This window comes from Haemaphysalis longicornis, unplaced genomic scaffold, assembly GCF_048455015.1.
Source record: "Haemaphysalis longicornis isolate Haplotype H1 unplaced genomic scaffold, Haemaphysalis longicornis Haplotype H1 scaffold_7, whole genome shotgun sequence".
Lineage (NCBI taxonomy): Eukaryota > Metazoa > Arthropoda > Arachnida > Ixodida > Ixodidae > Haemaphysalis > Haemaphysalis longicornis.
In genome coordinates this window covers 133,443,547-133,453,525 of record NW_027526422.1, presented here as the reverse complement: position 1 = coordinate 133,453,525, position 9,979 = coordinate 133,443,547, and the positions used below count along the sequence as shown (strand labels likewise).

General features: G+C 45.3%; 1 long non-coding RNA gene across 1 annotated transcript; it reads left to right on the top strand.

The window, feature by feature from the left end:
* The first annotated feature begins 1,317 nt into the window (after positions 1-1,317).
* On the top strand, positions 1,318-9,585 carry LOC144146102 (uncharacterized). Its single transcript, XR_013317661.1, has 3 exons — positions 1,318-1,382; positions 3,533-3,607; positions 9,531-9,585. It is a non-coding gene; the product is annotated as an uncharacterized LOC144146102 (long non-coding RNA).
* Positions 9,586-9,979: the final 394 nt, after the last annotated feature.

The following is a 9,979-nucleotide window of genomic DNA, read 5'->3' as shown; positions in this document are numbered from 1 at the left end:
GCCAAAAGGTACAAAGGCGCACAGATACCCCGGCGCCTGTGGTACAGGTATATGTCAGCATGTGTAGAAAAAATAAGCATCATTTGCTATAGAAGCATTTTGTACAAATGGATCCGCATACAGTAGAGGCATCACCAATATATGTGTGACACTGATATGGTGAACTCATTGAATTACACAGAAGAGAAAATACCAGTATAAAACAGAGTGCAAGCTCAACAAGCTGGTGTTTGAATAATAAAAAAATATATGCAACTGGTATAGTAGTAGAAATAAAGTACAGGCTATGATTCAAGCGCCAAACTATTACTATGTTCTAAGCACAGAGACAACTACAAAACTAGCGCATTGCACAACACGTCACAACAACGTACACTGTTCGAGCGATGCAAGCACACATTCTGATTCAAAAGGAATTCTTTCAGCAGTATTTTTAATTTGCTTCTGGTGGATTTGAAATCATTCTGATCTGCAATTTTGTTTACTATATCGGTGTGTCGATTAAAAGACTGCTTCCTACCGAAGTAACTTCGTAACTAAATTCACCTTGTCAGAGTTGCCGGTTTGGTCTTTAAAAGAACAGAAACGCTCCTTACTGAAAAAGGTGGCGAAAAATTTGAGACGTTGCACTGATTCCTTTACAAACGCCCTGTGAAAATATTATCCGCAGCGATGCAACCTACCTTTACGTCGACGCCAAGGGATACACACCTCTGGCTGTCCTAAATTTGTGCTCATCTTGTTACAGAAAATTGAAAAAAAGGAACGGTGAAGACGCGCCTATACACTGGCTCAACGGACAGCGCTGCGTTCTTGACGTGAAGCTTACACGAGCAACACCACGAGTGTAACCACAGAACAGACACCTACTCCACCCTGTATAGAGCGCAGGCGGTTACTGGCCAAGCCGGGACCACGCGTAGAGGCTTGCGAGAGGGAAGGAGAAGGAAAGATCAATTGAACGGGCGCTTTGTATTTACTTCTCTTACGCGCGGTATGCGCCTATCAAAGACAGCGCTCTCCTCACACTCTCTCCGCCTTTTTGTTTATGCTTTTTTGTCATTCACTGTAATTACACAGTGAAGCGGCTTTCTTCACGGAGGGTCACGCAAACCTTGAGGACGATCCATATTTTATCTGGCGAAGTAGTACTTTTTCCGATGACAAATTAGGTGCTGCTGCTCCATACATTTTGACGGCATTGCTAGTGGGGAATATAGAGGATTGCTACAAAGGTTGTATTCTCTATATTTCATATTATATGCATCCAACATTGCACTCATTACTCAAATTTGAATATATTCACACAAATCTCGCAGGAGACGACAAAAGTATGCGCTGCGTATCATCTCTGCTTCGCTGACGTCGAAGATAGCAATGACGTAAGTGTGAACGGTGGGGAAGGGTAACAATGTGTTATAATGTAGTCACAAGAAAACAAAACTCCCTCTACAGAAAATATACACAGCGTGCTTCAAAAAAGTACTTGACCTTACTGCTGCATAGGGCCTACACAAATAACGGGAAACAGCCATTTTGGCAATAATTTAAGTATTGAATGCATTACCAATTACAAATAACTTGTCTTATTCTTTGCGTTCATTTTACTGTAGTTTAAGATCGTTGTGGCTGAACAATTTTCCTGAATAATACATTCTTGTTTGCCCTGTGTAGAGTAGTTAAACCTCTTTTTCCAGAGCAAATATTGTATAATTTCTTGTTCTAGCGCTTGCATATTTTATTGGCGTGTTAGGCTGTCCCGTAATAAACTGCGATATTTTAGTACTGCTACAGTATATTGCTTCCACATTGTAAAGTAGTTTAATACCATCCTTGCTTAACAATTTTTTTCTGAATAATGCTTTTTCTGCTTTCTCCTGTTTATAGTACTTAAACCTGTTTTTTCAGAGCCAATTTTGTATGATTTCTTGTTTTAATGTTTTGTTTGCATATTCCATTGGTGTGTTTGACCCGTACCTCGATTACCTAAATATTTTGAAGAATATTTTCCAATTTATTAATAGGAGGTGCCCCCGACAGTTTCACTTTGGGACCTCCTTCATTACTCATAACAACGTGCGGTGTGTATACGCACAAAATGTTTAATAAAATCCTAGAAATCCTTGAAATGCACCCAATGGTCGGAGCGACTAATAACTACGTGCGATGTATGTACACAAAATGTTTAATAAGATCTTTTAAAACCCTGAAATCCACCAAATGGTCGGAGCGTCACAGCAGAGATAGTTGCAACCGAATAGGCACTCTATCCATGACAGGATGAAACTTTATGTCAACTATGTTGCGCTACGGTGGGCATGATGCCACAATGTCTGTATGTAGTTATGTATGTGATTTCCTGATCTTACCAGTTAAGCTTTTCGCAATCATTACTACTACGCGCTCTATCGCGAATACAAAGGCTGCTTTTTCTTGAGCTTATGGGCTTGCGTGCGTCGGTTCCGAAGTTCATATAGCATCACGGTAGTTATACACCCACACACGCAAAAAACAATTATTTCCATATCAAGACCTGAAGCCGAAAATTTATTTAATGAAATTGTGCTCTAAAAATGCGTGAAAAATTCTCTTCAAATTAAGCGAGGAGGTGAAGGTTCTTGAGATTTTACATCAACACGTCACAATGAAGCAAATTACAAAAAAAACTCCCAACAAAAAGTACCGCGCGATCCTGTACTATGAAAATGTGAGCCGCAACCTTCGGGATGTTTCCGCTCGATCGATGCCCCAGACGATTCTCGCTCAGCTAGTGCTATTGTATTCAGCTAGGTTTCATGTGGCGTGGCTGGGAAGGAAAGTTTTCCACCTACGACGCATGATAACTGTTTATTTAAACTGGTCATTTGAAATATACGCTGAGGAAAATATTCCGACTGCGGTGAGGAAGAATATTTGCTGCACCGCGCTCGATGTGTGTGCTCATCACCCTTTTTACGCAACGGGAAAGCAATGTTTTGTTGGAAGCTCACAGCCCGTGTAATGAATGTAGGCAATGGGCAACATCACCTTACTGTCATTCGGAGGGATTTTATAATGGCCTAGGCGACAGCTGATTGAAAACCTCAAAGGTACCTCCCTCTGCTGAATCCCAGGCAGGCACGTTAATCAGAGACGTACAAAACAAAAACATTTTATCAGCCTACAAAACATGCACAAAACTGTCATGTTAAAAGCCCCGGTGGCTGAGCGGCTAAGTCGTTGTGCTTCTGAGCACGAGGACGTGGGTTCGATTGCTGGCCGAGGCGGCTGCTTTCCTGCGGAGCTGAAAAGCAAAAACGCCCGTGTATAGGAGATTCCGGCGCATGCCGAAATCTCTATATCCATAGTTGCTCGAAATAAATCAGGAGCGCTCCACTACAGCGCGTTTCATCGCCTGCGTTGCGTCGGCGCCTTAAACCCTACAAGCATCCTCACCATTATTCTTTTAAATATACATTGTTGAAATGCAAAATTCATGAAACTTGTATCGACTATTGAGAAAATTGTTTTGTTCGGCTTTGGAAATTTACAGAAGTCCACATCGTTTCACGACAAGGTTCTGGACTGTATAGAAAAGTTATCACACGCATGGATCACCGCCTTCCCGGTACGTAGAGTCTGCATCAAAACCTACATTGAAAATGAGTACGCATGACGTACAATTGCAGAACGACCAATTTATTTTCCGACTCCCGTGTTGGTTAAACACTAATACTTTGCGTAAAGGGTCGATGAAGCCGTTTTTTTAATAAACTACTAAAATTGTTGGGGCATTTTGTGACCTAATTGAATTAGTGGTATGTTGCAAAAATCACGGTTCTAAGTTGATGGTTGTACATAACAACAGTGTTAAAAAGTAATCTTTTGCGATTTACGATTGGTTACACCCCGCCTCTCCCCGAATCTATGGCTGATGAGTGTTTTGCGGTTTTCTTAGTGTCTCTTCCATCCAAATCTTGTTCATATTGCATTATTATTTTGGTTGTGTGATTCTTTCTTATTCCCTACCCCCCAAAAAAACACCTCTATCTAAAGATAGGAGGGATAAAAGTGGGTTGAAATAAGGTCGTTCGAAGCTACAATGTTCGTTTTTTTCGAGCATTCTTCGAATGCAAGCTACAAGCAAGCAAGGTTCGCTATGTCTAGAAGGTGGATGATCTTAAAGGGGCAAGTAGCGGAGATGTTCTTGAATTTGTCAGAAAGAAATAGGACCGGACTTCCATTTAACACAAAATAACAAAAAATACTTTCAAAACCTCTTAGCGGACCGATCACTGCGCTGAGAATATTTATCGTGGTACTCCTAAATTTGCAAAAATAAGGATGAAATACGTATTCTTTATACAAGGAATAGGTTAATAATTTTACTTAAAATATACAGCGCGCCGCAACTATTACTCGCTGCACAAAGCAGCAGCGCTCCGACTTTATTTTAGCCACGTAAAAGGCTGCGCATATTATTTTCGGGCATAAAGCCACCGGGAGGGTGCTTATTTTTCACAAATAGAGACCGAGACATTGCGGCAAGAAATGTGGACCCTCTTTTAGATGCGGAGCATCTGATGGTCTCGGCATGTCCCGCGTCGCCGTCCGCACTCGCACTGCGCATGCGCAACTCTCCTCCTTACACCCACAGCTGCGCGATACTACACTATAAAAAAAAGAAATAAGCTAGCGGCGCCCGGCTTCGATCCTACGACTCTCTGGCCGAAAGGGGAGGTGCGCCCAGCTCTTCCAACTGCGCTACAAATCCGGGACAGGAGCACGTGATACGAACGCGCCTTATGTCCTTGACTCATTCAAACTACGTCAAGAAGCTACTGATAAATGAAGCACGCGAAGCTGAACGGCAACGGACACGACGAACTGAAAGCTTTAGAGGAGGATGTTGAATTTCCCGTGGGAAAGCTGTGGCGGTAAGCGCCACGCAACTTGCAGCTCAACCAGCCCCGTCCGCAGCGCCTCTGATGCTGATTGTGGCAGGATGCCCCTAGGGATCGGCCAACCAAAGAATCCATCACGATATAGGTTCGCGTTCAACCAGCGTCGTCATCTTCCCGTAGGGGAACCGCCGAAGAAGAAGAAAAAGAAGACAAAGCTGCAAAAAGGAGGGCGTGTACATTGCTCTCAGCCGGTGCACCAATGTCAACAACCTTTACCTCACCAACGCTGACGGAGACTACTGATTCCACCACGGAGACAACATCGACAAGAACATGATGGACGAGTTTCGGCGCCTCGAGAACCACCGCCTACTCACCGTAACACAACAGTACTTGCGTGCCTTTGCCACCGGTGTGGACCCGGACGCGGAATTCCCTCTGGCGCTAGTAAAAACCAGATCACTCAACATAACGGCAACACAATGGAACCACACGGAACCGCCACGATGCTCCGCATCCTCATCAGGGTTCCCCACGGGAAGATGATGTAAGTTTTAAATGCGGAGCATTTCTTAGGCTCGCGATGTCACACGTCGATGTTGTCGCCGGCGTCCACACGCTCACTGTGCATGCGCGTCGCGTCGACGCGCAGGTGCGCGTCTCTCCCCGTACCCTCCTCGCTCTCAACAACAGGTGCGGCGGTGTGGGAGGAGCGCGTGTACCCCGTGCGCTCCGTCGCTCTCAACAACAGCTGCGGCGGTGCGGGGGGAGCGCGTCTGTGCGCTCATGCGTCGTAGCTACCCGTGCGCTGCGTCATGCTCAACAGTAACGGCGGCAGGGCGTGTACACGTGATAACGGCGTGGTGGGTGCGTGGAAAGTTCGCGCGCTTGTGTACGGAAGTGTGCGCATGCGCGTCTCTCCCCCGTACTCCTCTCCCTCGAACGCGGGTGGTGTGTATATAAGCGGCGGAGCGCGCGTTCGGAGTTCAGTCAAGGGCGTCTTTGCTTGGCTTTCGCTTGACTTGACGCTTTGCTTGACGGCACCAAGCAATAAAGATAGACTTTAACTTTACACTCCTTGCCTTCGCTTCTCCTTCATTCAATAAATAAGAATAATAAAGACGAAATAACAATTAAGCATTCCCAAACCATACCCAATTACGCAACAGTCACGCGATACCCCCACCACTCTGCGACGCATTTACTCGAGTTCCCCCCGTGGGAAGATGCGGGCGGGTTTTTCTTTCTACGCCACCATTATAACACACTCACAAGAACGCCGCAATTTTCAGAGGAGGAATCTTACGATCATATCTCAAACTTCTAAAGAAAAACTACAATATTCCCCTCATCAAACTTACAAGGACACCCGTTCACTTCTTCCAGGAAGAGAATGGGAAACCTCACGCTGCTACCAGTTACCTCACGCTCCTTGCGTTACAATAGGGCGAGCAATGCTGAGCTCCACGAAGCACCTAACCTACCATCCCGCTCCGAATGGCTGAAATTTTTTTCCAAAACCGTAGGTTGCGACTAGAGTTCCTCCTCCGCACCCTACACTCACCGTCTGAAATGCAGGTATGCTGCGACGACTTTACACCACTACGTTTTACAATTTTCCATGCGATTGCCCGCTAACGCCCTGATTCAAATGAGCACATCAGTTCCTTGGAAACAGGTGGCACTAGACTGGGCAGTTAGGTGTGCAGGAATTATAGTGCTCCGACAATCAATCCTGTTCGTGGATCATTTGTTTAATCAAGTGATATCGGCCAGCAGCCAGCCGTGTGCTCTGAGGCATTCCAGATTCCTGTGTGTCACGACGAATTATGGCAACGAGATACAAGAGATGGGAGCTGCCAAAGTGTGCATAGGCCGGAGCAACAATCTGGTAGCGACAACGTATCTACGCCCGGCTGTCCATGGCGCGGACCTTGACTGGATCCAGCCCCACATGCAAAAGAAATCGCAGTATTTGGCAGTGGTATCAATGCCTCTCGACCCGTCCTCCGTCCGAGGACGCAGCCTTTAACAAGTGGCAGAAGATGGTGACCTTGTTTTTGTGGACACTTTGGTGCTCGCAACCTGTATTGTATCAGCGCTGACCAAGGGCAACAATATTCTGGGCGTAATTTGGGCCGTTGCAAACATCGTAAACCACTACTCGTCCCAGCTGACCACGATGGGAAGCTGACACAAAACCCTCTGTATCGATGTCAAAGGCTTCACGACTGAGTGCACCACGATCATACAATATGTCGACTGGTAGCGGTATCAGGGCGTCCTAGTAACTCCCTCCGGCAATATGAATTCACTATCCAAACCAAAATTTATAGGTGAACATGAATTAGCTGACAGCTTGCTAGCAGCGGCGAGCCTGGCTACGCGCACCGTTAGGGCATCATTAATACTCCCGAGCCAGAATGCCGAAATATCAATCTGTGGAGCATGCGGTATACCTTGGCAGAGCGTAACCTAACAGGGGACGTTCGTTCGCCGACCTGATGCTGTTACGGCAGTGTGTGGCTTGTGTCTGACGATATACTTGACTACTGAGTACCCGCCTTTCGGAAGGCTACTGAGCTTAATCGTAAACCACCTAGGAGCCCTCAACTGTGAGTTATCTTTCACGCACTCACCAGCAGGATGAAGTTGCAGGCATAGGTATCGACGGTTCTCCTACACAAACAAAAACAACGATGAAGCTTACGGACGAGCCGCTGCGAGCGTGTTTTTACAGCAGTCAGCTTTGACCCCGCCCCTGGCAACCTACAATATGGAACCCATGGAACCAATAGCGAAATGAAGATCACTTTACTACGGCAGAACTAGTAGCAGCCGTGGACCAAGTGAATGTCGGAAGCACTCCGGGTAAAGATGGTCCTGCATAGGCCATGCTATGCAATCCTGATGCCGCCAGCACATAACTCCTAGCATTTACAAACATAATGTGGATATCAGGGTATTTGCTTTCTCAAGGCTAGCACCCCTCCCAATTGTATTCTGAAGCTTGCGAAGCACCCTTCAACACCATATAAACTTACACTAATCTCGCTCTCGTTCACAACGTGCTAGCTTGCTAGGACGAGGGTGACGACGAGGCTTAGCCATCACCTTGAGGAGGAGTCATCATTCTTCAACCCCTCCCATACGGGATTCCGAAAGAACCTCGGGACGAAATATTGTATCTATCTGTTTCGTAGAATAATTTGGCCTACCTGCTATAAGCGACCTCACTGGTGGCTGCGGATCTCGGCGACATCTTCGATACTGTCTCTAAAACGGCAGTGCTGACAGTGTGGCGTATTCGTTAGGTAGGTGCTACCTCCCGGGAGATATGCACAATAAAGGGTAAGCAGCACGGGTCTGTCCTTCCCAAAGAAGTGGCCAAATGCGTGCGCTACCTCGTCTGTGTGAGCGGAGTTTAGTGGGCCAATTGTTACATGTAATCATTAAAAACATTCCGAATTACACATTCTACAAATATTTCGGTGTTGGTTTAGGGAAGGTTTAACAAGTCGACTATACAAAAGCTGTATTTAGCAGTACCTGCTTTTAAATAGCCTGCACCTGATATAACGAAATCCTACCTTAGAAGTTTTTCAAACTTACGAACAAATTCCGATTCCCCCGCAGGTGCCTGTACAGCTGAATGCTTTTATGAACTCAAACTAACCAAATAAATTCAGCGCCATTCCACATCACAGGATGCTCACGACTCAGAAATCGAAACTTCTGTGAGTGCACCATGCCTGGTGATGGACGCTTTGACTTGCCCAGGCGATTTGAAGGGGCTCATTAAGGAACCAAGGACCCGTTGAACGCGCTTGTGCACTACGACACGTCTGTACGCCCATTGGTAACGAAGCGCACGCAGGCGACAATCACAGGCTTTTTTTTGCAGGAAATAAATTCGACCCCCCGAGAACCCCCAACTGTTTATTGTTATTGTTTTCGAAGCGGCCTTTAGCCCATTGGTAAATTATCGTAGGCGAGCGCTGTAGCCGGCGCAATTACAATGTCATGGTTGGCGTTGGAATGCGTCACCTTTTAGACACGTTATTTAGAGAATGAATTGCTTGTAAAATGACGTTAGAGGTTTTACGAAGTTCGCGATATAACGAAGTCATTTGAGGTTCCCGCTGACTTGGTTGGATCGGGTTTTAACTGTATACAAATATTTCCCCAGAATTAGCAATGCTTCGATGTGGCATCTGCCGCCGAAAAGTTGGTTTCGAAGAAAAGCTATTCTTGACTCAGCGCCGATTTTTACTCTAAAGTGTGCAGTTTGGTTGACCTTCCGATCTGAACTTTTTTTGTTAACACAGACACGGTTTGCGGTAAATATTAGTTAATAGCTTTGGATTTTCACCACAAGCAAGGAAGAGATATGGTGCAGAAAAAGCAGGGAGATTGATTATAGAAAAGAACTGTTGGCTACCTTATTTAGCATACAATCACAGTAAGGTATACCGCAATCGCTGTTTAGATCACAGCACTTCTATCCTTATCATTTGGCTGAGAATAAAAATTTTTGTGAGGAGTTTGAAAGCAGATGAAGACTGTTCACTCTCTTCAGCATCCTTGCACAGCTACGCAATAAATAAAAAGAAGATTCCTAACTCTTTTGCAAAATTTTTCTCGAAGGATATTCCGGAGGAGCACAACTTCGACGTGAAGAAAACCATAGATGCTATGCGGGTACGTTCAAGACTTTCGCGTAGAAGAACAATATTTTGTGCTTAACACTGTGTTAACATGAGTGGTTTTATGTGCTACATATTTTTCAGAAGATACATTATCGTTTACTTCTTTACTACCTAAACGCATGTTAATAATTACAGCTAGGGAGTCATGAGAAAGTAACCATTAGCGCAAAGCTGGGAACTGTACTGACTGTCAGCCGTGTTGGTAGCTTAACTCGAGTATTTAAATAGCGCAAATTTTAAAGGAAGCTGCGGTAAATATGGTCTCGATAGGACAATGTTGCTTGGGGCCAAAATACGGCCAGAAGAATTTTCAGAGACCCCGTGTACAAAATACAGCTAAGTGCAAAGGCGAAAATTATGCTGTGTCCCGGGGCAAAAACCAATTCG